This window comes from Vombatus ursinus, unplaced genomic scaffold (genome assembly GCF_900497805.2).
Source record: "Vombatus ursinus unplaced genomic scaffold, bare-nosed wombat genome assembly UNPS02014847.1, whole genome shotgun sequence".
Taxonomy (NCBI): Eukaryota; Metazoa; Chordata; class Mammalia; order Diprotodontia; family Vombatidae; genus Vombatus; species Vombatus ursinus.
In genome coordinates, this window is record NW_020954625.1 from 13,686,089 (window position 1) to 13,698,715 (window position 12,627).

A 12,627-nucleotide genomic window follows, 5' to 3' on the forward strand; every position below is an offset into this window, starting at 1 on the left:
TATATCCCTATTGGGAGCATGTGCTCCACTGTTTAAGTGTTCAATTTTTTACAAAAATGTCTGGATATGACTTTTTCAGATGAAATGATGAGAGATGACGGGGGTCAAAAAAATTGGGTTTGCTCCTTTAGCAGGTGCCCTGATGTGTCCCCGAGTTCTCTGCCTTGTGTAAATGCAAGTGCCCTGCCTTTTAAGAAGTTCCCACTTACTTCAAATGAGAAAATGCTTTAATAATTAAGCAACTTTTCAAGATTATGGAGTTCACTTCGCTAGTGACACTTAGTTCTTCATTCCCAACCCAGCCCCTCCTGGGTATCTGGGAATGAATGAAGAAATGAATGAAAGAAAAGCATTTATCAAGAGCTTGCTCTATCATAAGCACTGGAAATACAGACGAAAAAGGGAAACCGTCCCTGACCTCAAGGAGCTTACCTTCTAATTGGGGAGATTGTTACTGTTCATCCTTCATTCTCAAAGAGGACCAGTGATGTCACAAAGGCGGTGTCTTGACTTGGGGTAAATTGGATTTAAGTGAGGCAGAGATGTGCAAAGTCACTAGCCTCACTCATACAGAAGAGAGGAAGCCAAGAAAAGGTCTGCTAGTCTGGGAAGTCACAAAATATGGAGAGTGGAACAGGTGGGGGAGGGATGGGGAGGAGAGGAGGTGTTTGCTGGGCAGTCAGGAGAGAAGGAGCCAGGTGAAGAGGCTTCAGGGCCCTAAAACGCTCCATCCAGTGGCTGAGCTCCTTAACCTCTACATACATCACAACTGAAGACTATAGTCTTCTACCAATCTACGGGAACAATCCCCTGAAGTATTCAGCCAATCCTGCCTAACAAGGATTTATTAAGTACTTACTCTATGCAAAGCAAGGCATTTGGGTTGCTCAGTGGTTAGAGTGCTGTCTTCCAGCTGTACCAGACTACTTGCTGTTCCCCAAACCCACATTCAAACTCTGGCCACTCTGCCTTTTCTTTGCCACTGGCCATCCCCTGAATCTGGAATGCTATCATTCCTCACCTCAAACTTTTACAATTACAGCTCAGTTTATGGACTACTTCCTATGGGAAGTCTTTCCTTGTCCCCTCTAATTAGAGTTTTTTTTTTCCCTTCTCATCAAAATATCTTATTTGTGGTGTCCCCAAAGTATAATCAGGATCAGAACCCCATGAGGACAGTGCCTCTTTAAAGGCTGATGTTTTTTAAAATTAAATTTTATTTTTTCAATCAATGAAAATCTGCCTTCTCTTCCTACCACCTCTTCCCTTCCTAGAGTCAAACAAAATAAATTTCTGCTTTGATCATATTTTTAAAAGTCTCAATTTGGGCCCCTCTTAGTCCATCAGTTCTCTGTCAGTTGGTAGGGGGCAGGTTTCATCATGAGTCCTCTAGAATTCAGTCGGTTGACAAATATTTATTAAGCACCTACTATATGCCAGTCACTGTGCTAAGCACTGGTAATACAAAAAGAATTTCTTTGCCCTCAAGAAAATCAAGATCTAATTGGGGGGAGGGGGAAACAAGCAAACAAATATGTACAAACAAGCTAGTACAGGATAAATAGGAAATATTTAAGAGAAGGAAGCCGCTAGAGTTAAAAACTTCTTGTAAACCGTGATTTTAGTTGGGACTTACAAAAAGCTGGGAAGGTCAGTGATGAGGAAGAAGACTAGTCCAGGAATGGAGCACAGCCAGAGAAAATGTCTGGAGCCAAGAGATGGAGCAGCTTGTTTGGAGAACCGCCAGGAGGCCAGTATCACTGAATGGAAGATCACTTGTTGGGGAATAATATGTAAGACTGGAAAGGCAGAAGGAGGCTAGGGTATGAAAGATTTTGAATGCCAAACAGGGGATTTTGTATTTGACCCTGGAGGTAATAGGGAGTCACTGGGGTTATTAAGTAGGGAGTGTCACCGTCAGACCAGTATTCCCCTGATCTACTCCCAAATAGCCAACAGCTACTACTCACACTCTATTTCTCTTAACTGAAAATGGTAACTTCCTTCCTCTTTAGCCTCTATTTGGAAGTCTAGTAGTGTATAAAGTCTCCACGTAGAGTAACCTTTGAGGATGCTCACCTTAACATTGTATCAGTTACGTCTTTCCTGGCTCCCTGGAACCTCAAAAGCACCTTCTTTAAAAATGCAGTGGTAGAGATCAGAAATAGCTTTTGTTTACTTCCTCCCCCTTCTCCCAGACAGTCTGGTGCAAGAAAGATTACGGATCTGCCCTATTAGCATCCCAATAATTTCAGCAATATGTGGATCATATTTCAGCTATTGCAAACCTACTTCAAGGCTATCTGCTTCTAGTTATTTGATACTGGGGACCATTAGATGAGAAGAAACCATGAGTAAGAGTCAGGATTGGTTGAGGGAGATGACAGGAAAATCTCATTTTACCTGATGAATCTGATATACTTTGGTGAGGACTTTGATGCTTAAACCCTTTGAAAATGCACCCATCATCACATCTGACTGTGATTAGAATAAAACTGTAATTAACTGGAACCTAGCTAGCCACAACCATCCATTAGGAAGAGAGCTTTTATTCTTTCTTGGGCCCCGTGTTTTTTAGGACAGAGACACACCAAACACAAAGGAAGCTCAGATCAGAAACTTCAGACTCGGCCTTTTTCAAGGCAAGGTTCTGGTGTCAGCTGTACAAATCCAGCTCAGTTACTTGTATCTTCTACATCTCCAGGGCTACACGGGCTCAGAATGGTAACCCTGAGGACCTGCAAAATGTTCAAACACAGAGCATCAGAGAAAATGTCAATTAGAGTCACATGACTGGATTCAGACATTTTTGTTTTTACTCTTAGAGAGGAGTGGGCATCTGATTTCCTTGGATCAGGGAACTGCCAGGTGAGAAAAGTCCCTCTATTAATGTGGACCTCCCTCTTCTCTGTAACCTCTAGAGTTACAGGAGGAAACTAGGTGGCATGGTGGATAGAGCACTAAGCCTAGAGTCAGGAAGACCTGAGTTCAGATCCAGCCTCAGATCCTTACTAGCTGTATAACCTGTGACAAGTCATTTAACCTCTATCTGCTGAAGTTTCCACATCTGTAAAATGGGGATTGTAATAACACATAATAATAGTTATGAGATTAAAATGAAATAATATCTGTAAAGCAGTTAGCACAGTCTCTAATACATACTAGACATTTAATAACTGCCTGTTCCTTTCCCCTCCCTACCTAGAACATTGAAACAGGAAATGACTAGCACATCCAGTATATGTCAGAGTCAAGACTTGACCCCATCTCTACTTGACTTTGAGGTCCATTCTCTATCTACTACATACTTTATTATACTACATCTCTCTTACCTTTATTGTTGGAAATCTTCAAAGAAGCTCTGGCTTTGGGTTAACCTCCAAATCTACTCATTCAAGTAGCTTAGACAGACATTTATTAGGCACCTATGCAGAGGTTCACAAAGTGGGTGATACCACCCCCTGGGTGGTACTGGAATGATCCAAGGGGTGGCAATAACCTCCGGTGCAATTGGAGGCATTGAATAAAAATAAGGAGATGGTGGAAGGAAAGAAGAAAAGATAAGAAAATTTTGAAAAACCATTTGTACCTGTTTCATCTGTTGTATAACAGTTAAAGTCATAGTTATTACATTATGTTCCAAATAAACACATTAAATGCAAGTAATAACCCACCAGTGGTCAAGTCCACTGACAGGTCTTAACTTAATAAGCAAGTGTTGGCAGATGAGCCTCTAACAGGCATTGGCAGGAATATGTGCATGCAATGACTTGTTTACAATATGATACTGTATGGTTACATGATGCAATATTGCATAATCAAAATTTCAATGCAGGAAAAAACCCACAAATTTACAATAAATTGTTAAATCTAAGATGCATCATTTACAAATTATATTTTTTGAAATGACACAAATTTCAAAAAAAAATGTTAAAGGGTTAAAGAAAGTAGCTTTCCAAGGGGGGTGCTGAGTAATTTTTTTTTAAGATGGTGGTAGGTAAAATAAGTTTGAGAATCTCTGACCTAGATAGCATTCAGAGGCACCCCACAAGGCAATGGCGTTGCAAAAATCAAAATCATATAATCTCTGCCCTCAAGAAACTTATAATCACTGCAGTGTGTCCATCGTATTTGCATTTGGAGTTGGAAGGTCTAGGTTTGAATCATGTCTCTTCTTCTTATCAAAGGAGCAAGTATTTATTAAGGGCCTACAGTATGACAGACACTAAGCTAGACGCTAGGGATACAAAGATAACAATGAAAGAATTCCTGCCCTCAAAGAACTTCCAATCTAATGGAGAAACATCTAGGTACAGGATTGCACATGCAGAGCAAACCCAAAGAGAGGGAGGCACTGGCCACTAGGAGACCTCATGAAGAAAGAAGATGGTGGTTGAGCTGAACCGTGAAGGAAGAGAAATATTCTCCCAGGTGGAGATGAAGAGAAAGTGCACCCCAGACTCAAATGGCAGCTTGCACAGATGCATACCAGGCACTCTACTAAACATTTGACAATTATTATCTCATTGATTCTCTCAATAATCCTGGGAGGTAGATGCTATTTTTATTCCCATTTTGTAGATGAGGAAACTGAGGCAAACAGAGGTGAAGTTACTCGCCCAAAGTCACACAGCTAATATGTGTCTGAGGCTGGATTTGACCTCAGGACTTCCTGATTTCAGGACCAGTATTCCATCCACCATTCTGCCTAGCTGCCCCAATAGATTTGGGGGAATAGTAGTCTGACTGGAACGTAGAGTGTATGAAAAGGAGTAATATGAAACCAGTCTGGAAAAATCAAATCAATCAAAGATGTTCCCACCATTTTCCTTCCCCATCCCAAGCTACATTGATGTTAGAGAATGGGAATTCAAATCCTGACTCTGTTATTGAGCAATGTAAGCTCTTTGAGGAAAGGGCTGATTACAGTCTTCTCTTTATGTCTCTGACATAGTTCTTGTCAGAGAGGGGACACTTAATGAATGGTTGTTGAACAGAACTGAGTTGGGTTGGATTGAATTGCTGTATAGGCAGTGATCTGCAGAACCAGGATTTGAACCCAGGTCTTCTGCCTTCTAAATCCAGTTCCATTTCCATTGCCCCATAAGGTAGGACTCACTGGAGATTCCCAAACAGAGGCTGGATGACCATAATCAACTGGGGATGTTGTAGAGGGAATTCCCATTCTTGCTGGGAATCTCCGATTTTAGCTGCTCTCTGAAGTTCCTTCCCCATCCAAGGTTCTGTGTTTCTGTGATTTTTGCCCCTCCACAGGCTCTCCTCCTTGAAATTTCCCCCTGGTCTTTTGGGGCCTCTCCCATTTTACTCATTTCCTCTGGCTTTGCTATGTGGGCCCCTCTGAGAGGTGCTATACAATGCTATCTCCATTTCTGGCTGTCTCTCTGAGACCCTCTTTTTAATGTGAAATAATGCTTTCCTGTTAAAGGAAGCTTTCAGGGACCAAGATTTTTCATCAATCAAAGGTGTTGGATAAGAAGGAAAACCTTGAAAATCAAATGCTTTGTCATGATTAAGAAAAGCTTTCCTTTACTAAATTAGAAACCCCAGTTTGGGAGACCTTTTTCTTCCTGTAGATCATGGGGACAAATAACTCCCTGGCATTACCTAGGTGCCTCCCTCCCAGGACACCCGACTGAGCTAGAGGATGGTGTCATACATTCAAATGATTAAACTCTAATGACTAAATTGCTTTGTTTACAAAAGTAAGGAAATGTTAGTTCCCTTCCTTCCTAGAAACAAGCTTCAAGGAAATTAGCTATCTAGCATGACATCCTCCTTCCGTTTCTTCAGGCCCTTTTCATTTAAGGAGCGGCCAAGGTTCCTTCTCTGAGCACCAGCTTAGAGAGCATGCTGGTACCAGAGCTCTCCCTACCATTTAATCTTCTTCAAAATAAATCAGAGGCAATGTGGTTAGCTAGCTGGACAGGCTGGCAAAAGATGCATTCAACGCCAAGGTCTGGAAAATTGGAGGTCTCTGCCAGCTTGCAAGACCGTGGACAAGCTTCTTTTGAATTCAATTTCATCCAACAGATGTGGATTAGGTCATAATTCTATTCCAGGCATAGTACTAGACACTGAGGACATGACGATCAATGTTAGACAATCCCTGCTCAAAAGGAGATTTTATTGAGGGAAATAGCCCATGCTCAGAGAAGTAAATACAGAATATATCTGAAGGGGGCACCAGGTACAGCAGAAAAAGAACTGGATTGTGAGTGTAAGGACATGGGCTTGAATCCCAGTTCTTCTGTTTCCTACCTATGTGACCTTACGCAAGTCATTTTACTTCTTTGATCCCTTTGTTTTAGTCTATAAAAGGGGTGAGTTAGACTAGATGACCTCTGAGATCTGTTTTGGCTCTGAGTCTGTAATCTTGTGAATACAAAGTAGTTTCAGGAGGGAGTGAACACTAAGCAAAAAAAGGTCAGAGAATGGCAGCTCAACTGGGCTTTGAAGGAAGTTAAAGATTCTATCAGGTGAAAAGAATATACAGCCTAGGTAGGGGGGACCATTTTGTGCAAAGGATCAGCCACTGGAATAGTTTAACTAAAACTGAGAGTATTAGAAGGGGTGCAATATAATATAAGACTGGGAAAAGTAGATGGAAATCAGATTACAAAAGGCTTTAAATATTAAACTGGAGATTTTACATTGATCCTAATAAAAATAGAAAGACATCATTGAACCCATGAAAGCTCATGAGATCACAAAGGGAGAAGGTATGGAGAGAAGGGAAGAGGGCTCAGGACAGAGTCTTGGGGGCTGCCCATGCATAGTAGGTAGGGAAAGTATGAGGATACCACAGAAGAGACTAAGAAGGAGCAGTCAACCAAGTAGAAAGGGGAACAAGAGGGAACAATGTTCTAGAAGGCAAGGAAAGAGTGAGTACTGTCCTAAAGGGAGCTGGGGGTTGACAGTGTCAACAATGCAGAGACATCATGTTAAATGAAGAAGAAGTCAACACCATTGGATTTAGCAGTTAAAAAAAAAAGTCTTTGGTAACCTTGGGGAGAGCAATTCCAATCAAGTTGCAGAGCTGGGAGCCATATTGCAAAGGAATGAGAAATGATGGGAAATGAGAAAATAAAAGCAATAGGTGCAGAGCAGTGGTGTCATACTTAAGTAGAAATAAATTCCCTGTGGGCCACATATTGACTTAGAAAATCAGAAGTTAACAGTACCAGTGTTTTATTGTATTTTAAATTATTGTGTTAAACATTTCCCAAATACATTTTAATCCTGTTCATTTGGCTCTTGGGAGTTGCTTGGGCAGTGCTGGCTACAAGTTTGACACTTCTGGTATAGAGGACCCTTTTAATAGCAATGGATGCTTTTCGTAAGGAGGTATATTTTCTTGAATGAATCAATCAACAAAAATGTATTTATGAAGTGTTTACTATGTGCTAAGACTTGGGCTAAGTGCTTAGGATACAGCCAGAAAATCAAGGCTGTCCATGCTTTCAAGGAACTCATGTTCTAATGGAGAGAGACAAAATATTTAGAAAGGTTCAGGGCAAATGGACTGGCCCAATGGTCCTTAGGGGAAAGAGTTAAAGTGGGAAAGTCATAAATCTATTCTTTCAACGATGCTTTTTGGGATGTTTTTGTTTTAATGGTCTCAGAGTTGGTTGGACCCCAGAGGTCATCTATCCCAATCTGGATCCAACCAATATCTCCTTCAACAATGTCCCCCAACAAGTGTTTGTCCAAACACAATTAAAGAAGGAACTATATAATAGTAAGGAGGGATTCACTACCTCCCAATATAGCCCATTCCATTTGTAGACAATTCAACTAGTTGGAAAGTTTTCTTTTCTTTTGTCTTTCCTTTTCTCCATTCCCTCCTCCCTTCCTTCCTCTTTTCCTTCCCTTCCTTTCATTCTTTCTTTTTCCTGATCTCCCATCTCACCTAGACTGGAAGGACAGCAACTTCTCACAAGACCAATCCCACTACTTAGCGCCATATTGGTGTCAGACTTAATGTGGACACTTGATTAGCATCTCAGAACTCTTGACCTCAAACAATCCACTAACCTCAGCCTCCCTAGTAGCAGGTATTATGAGTACACACTACAACATCTGGCTTAACATTTCCTTTATCAGAAATCTGCCTCTTGGTAATGTCCACCCATTGCTTCTAGTTCTCTCCTTTGGACACAAGCTTGTCTAATTACTCTACCACAAAGAAGACCTTCCAACCCTTGAAAACCACCAGTATGTCCTACCTAATTCTCTTTTCCAGGCTATGCACCCCTGGTTCCTTAAATCAGTGTCTCAAGGTTCTTCACCATTAACACTGATTAACAAACAATTTCTCATTAAAACTCAATGTCAGGGGCAGCTAGATGGCACAGTGGATAGAGCACCAGCCCTGGAGTGAGGAGGACCTGAGTTCAAATCTGGCCTCAGACCAGATACTTGACACTTAACTAGCTGTGTGACCCTGGGCAAGTCACTTAACCCCAATTGCCAAAAAAGAAAACAAAATAAAACTCAATATCATGGCAAAACAGCATAACTACCAATTTCTTGGAATAATAATAACAGTAAAAACTTAGATTTATATAGGACTTACTATGTGTCAAGCACTCTACTAAATTCTTGCTTTACAGTTATCTTATCATTTGATCCCACAACAGCCCTAGGAGGTAAATGTTGTTATTATCTCCATTTTATAGATGAAGGAAACTGGCTCAGGGATTAATCAATTTCAGGTGAATCCAGCATGCCCCACCTCCTTTCTCAAAGACCAGGCTTGTATTTCAACATTTCAGAGGATCTCTGCTCTCATCAGTGTGGGATATAGATTGAATAGATCGAAGACTCTCCATGTCGTCTCACCCTGTGCAATTGTCGTTGGTGCTTTTTCATAAATCATCCATGAAGTTAGAGATCTCACTTAGGAAAAACAAGGTCCCTGAAGAATCTTTCCAGGCCAGTGAATGCAGTCCTGTCTTTTCTCCTTGGATCTTGCCAAGAGTCTGGCATTACCATCCCGGGGAAGAAAGAGGGAAAAAGTGAGGAGCTCTTTCAATTACAGGTTTACATTGGGTGGACCATTAACCAGACCATTTCTGCCCCTTGTTGGCATAGGATTATGTCTCTATTCCACCCCACCCCCAAATCCAACAATCTCAGCATCTTCCTTGGTCACAGGGGAACAATGACGAGAATATTCTGTGATTACTTTCTCTCTCTCTCTCTCTCTGGTCATCTTCCAGTGAGGATTTTGGATGCCCTACAGCTAGCTTAAGATTCGAATTCAAATTCACCATGTATTATGGGGTGGTCTGGAGGGACTTGGCCCGTCTCCTGCTGTTGTCCATCTGGAATTCTGTCCTGTCCCCTTTACCCTATGACCCACATAACTAAATGAAGACTGGGTGGTCTTAGTCACCACAAATAAAGATGTGCAAACAGCCTCAAATTAGAACTCTTTTTGGCTAAATACAGGCTTCTTCCAGAATGTTGTTTTCACTTTTAGCAAACTTAACAAAAAAAAAAAAGAAGAAAGAAAGAAGCAAATCGGCAGACGGGAGAAAATAGAAAGGGAACCACTAGGAGCCATCTACAAGGTTTGGAGAGGTTATCTATGTGGTTTGGAGAGGTTATCTCCCCTTAGGTAGCTGAATCTGGTGAGAGCTCAGGGACTTTGTGTCTGCTGTCGGGGTCCCATGGGACCTCGGAGGCTGCAGCCCTCTTCACAAGCTCCTCACCCCTCCTTCCTCCAAGCCAGAGTTTTCCAAGGGAAAAAAAAATAGTCACCACACCATGTTCATCCTTTTGACTAGAGTTAATGGCTTAGCTGGCAAAAGAAGTATCCACCCATTTCCTCTTTTGTTAATTTGCTAAATTCAAATTTAGCCAAAAGAATATTTAGAAAACATTAGAAATGACCATTTCCTTCCCGAGTAGCTGCTCCTTCTTGTGGAAAATAACCGCTATCTTTTTTTATCCCTCTGTCTGGTGCTGTGTTTTCATCCACAGTGGGAACTCCAGGCATGGAAAAGCCCTCTACCAATACCTGTCCATTAGTAGTAGTCTTAGAGCATTGCTTGGGGCACTGAGATGTTAAGTAATTCACCTATAATCCCACAGCCAGCAAGTGTCCAAGGCAGGACTGGAGGCCAGATCTTTGCTAACCAAAACAATCTCTCTCCACTATGTATACCGTTTCTCATCCCGTACTTAAAGCTCATATGTAAGGGGGAAAAAACTGTTATATAATGTCCCCAGCATCAGTTAAAGGAGATTTTCTGCTTTAGGGATTTTTCCAGATGACTGAAATACTTATTGTTCAAGTCAAATTTAAGTGTTTATTAAATGCCTGCTAAGTACAAGCCACTGAGCTACAAAGAAAGTCAAAAAATAATCCCTACCCTCAAGAAGTTTGTAATTTAATGTGCTCACAGGGTGAAAACAAGTATAAACATGCAAGATACATACAGGATAAATTGGAGACAATTTCAGGGGGACAGCACAAGCATTAAGAGGGATCAGGAAAGGCTTCTTGCCAAAGGTAGGATTTTAGTTGAGACTTGAAGAAAACAGGGAAACTTGAAAGTGGAGATGAGGAGAGATAGAATTCCAGGCATGTGGGTCAACCAGTGAAAATGTATGGAGTTGGGAAATGGAGTGTCCTGTGTGAGAAATAGCTAAGAGGTCAACGTCACCTGGTCTCACTCTATATGGAGGTGGGTAAGGCCTTACAAAACTGAATAGGCAGCCAGGGAGCAGCACTCTGAATGACTTTGAATACCCGAAACAGGATATTATATTATAATAACAGTATACTGGAGTTTATTGAATAGGGGAGCGATGCAGTCAGATCAGAGCTTTAGAAAGATCAACCTGATGACAGAAAGAAGGATAGACTGGAGTGGGGAGAAATTTGAAGCAGGGAGGTCAACCAGAAGGCTGTTGTAATAGTTCAGGCATGAGGTGATGAGGGCCTGTACCATGCAGCATGTTGTTAAGTGATGAGACTTAAAAAATAAAACCATTTTGGATTTGGGGTAAGGTACTGAGGATTTGAAGATGAAAGTGAAGGCTAGTTCCCCTCCTCAGGGGAGAAAGGAAAGGGAATAAGCATTTATGTGGCGCCTATTATATGCAAAGTACCATACTCACTAATTTTATAAATATTATCTCATTTTACTAAATAATAACCATGGGAGGTAGGTGCTGTTACTATTCTCCCCCCCTTTACAGTTGGGGAAACCAAGGTAGACAGAGTTTAAATGACTTGCCCAGGGTCACACAACTAGTATGTGAGGACAGATCTGAATTTAGGTCTTCCTCACTCAAGACCCAGCACCCTATCCACTGCACTATCTAGCTACCTCTAAGAAGCTTCCTCAAACTTTAATTCTATTGGCGGGATATAACATTAAGTCATTTTGTTGCCATTCAGTCATTTTCAATCATGTCCAATCCTTTGTGACCTCATTTGAGTTTTGTTTTGATTTTTTTTGGTTTTGGTTTTTTTGTTTTTGCAAAGATTTTTTTTTTTTGGTTTTTAGCAAAGATACTGGAGTGGTTTGTCATTTCCTTCATTAGCTCATTTTATAGATAAGAAACTGAGGCAAAAAGAGTTAAGTGACTTGCCTAAGGTCACACAGCTAGTAAGTGTCTGAGACTGGATTTGAACTCAGGAAGAGGAGTCTTCCTAACTTCAGTCCACATGCTGTATGCATTATGGCACCACCTACCTGCCCCAAGCAATTAGGGAAATAAAAGATAATCTTGGGGAGAGGGAGCGCCAATACCTCTGGGTATCAGGAAAGGTTTCCTGTAGGAAGTGGCCTTTGTTGTTGTTGTTTGTCCTTCATTTTTGAAGAGGACCATGACATCAGAGAGATGAAGGAAGCTAAAGGTTCTAAGAGGCAGAGCCGTGGAAAGAAGGTTCTAGGCTTGGGGAAAGACCCAGAGCCTGGAGTTCTGAGAACAGCAAACAAGACAGTTTGACTGGAACACAGAACTAAGGAAAGGACTTAATGTGGTAAAGGGAGGTAAACCAGGAAAAACCGTCTAGGGACAGATTGTGAAGGACCTTAGAGGCCATGCGGAGAAGTTTGTATTTTATAATAGGGAGCCACTGAAAATTCTTGAGCTGGCAGTGTAATGCATACAAACCTAAACTTTAGGCAGACAACATTGGCAGCTATGGAGAATGGATTGGAAAGGGGAGATTTTAGAAGCAGCAAACCAATAAAGAGGCTATTACCAAAGTCCAAGTGGAAAGTGACATGGTCTGAGTCAATATGGTGGCCGTATTAGTGGAGAGAGCTTCCGTATCTGCAAAACAGAAATGAACATGATTCACTTTTTAGGGCTGTTGAGAAGATGTCACTTTGTAAACCCCAAAGTGCTATAGAACTATGAGCTGTTTTTAGGAGATAATATCATCATCATCTATGCTACATTAAAGGGAATATGTATGGCACACGATGGAATGTTCTCCTTTACCATCCTCTCAGACACTCAGGTTCACAACCTCAGTCATTTTGGACTTTTCCCTCTTCCTTTATCTACCACATTCAGTCCATTGCCAAGTCTTGTCAATCTTACATCAACAATATCCTATACGTTCATCCCTTCTCCACC

General features: G+C 41.3%; 1 long non-coding RNA gene across 1 annotated transcript; it reads right to left on the reverse strand.

Moving 5' to 3' along the window:
• Positions 1 to 2,571: 2,571 nt before the first annotated feature.
• On the reverse strand, positions 2,572 to 12,321 carry LOC114026832. The gene is made up of 3 exons (XR_003567172.1): positions 12,248 to 12,321; positions 8,863 to 9,002; positions 2,572 to 2,738 (listed from the first exon to the last, which is right to left on the reverse strand). It is a non-coding gene; the product is annotated as an uncharacterized LOC114026832 (long non-coding RNA).
• Between the last annotated feature and the right edge of the window lie 306 nt (positions 12,322 to 12,627).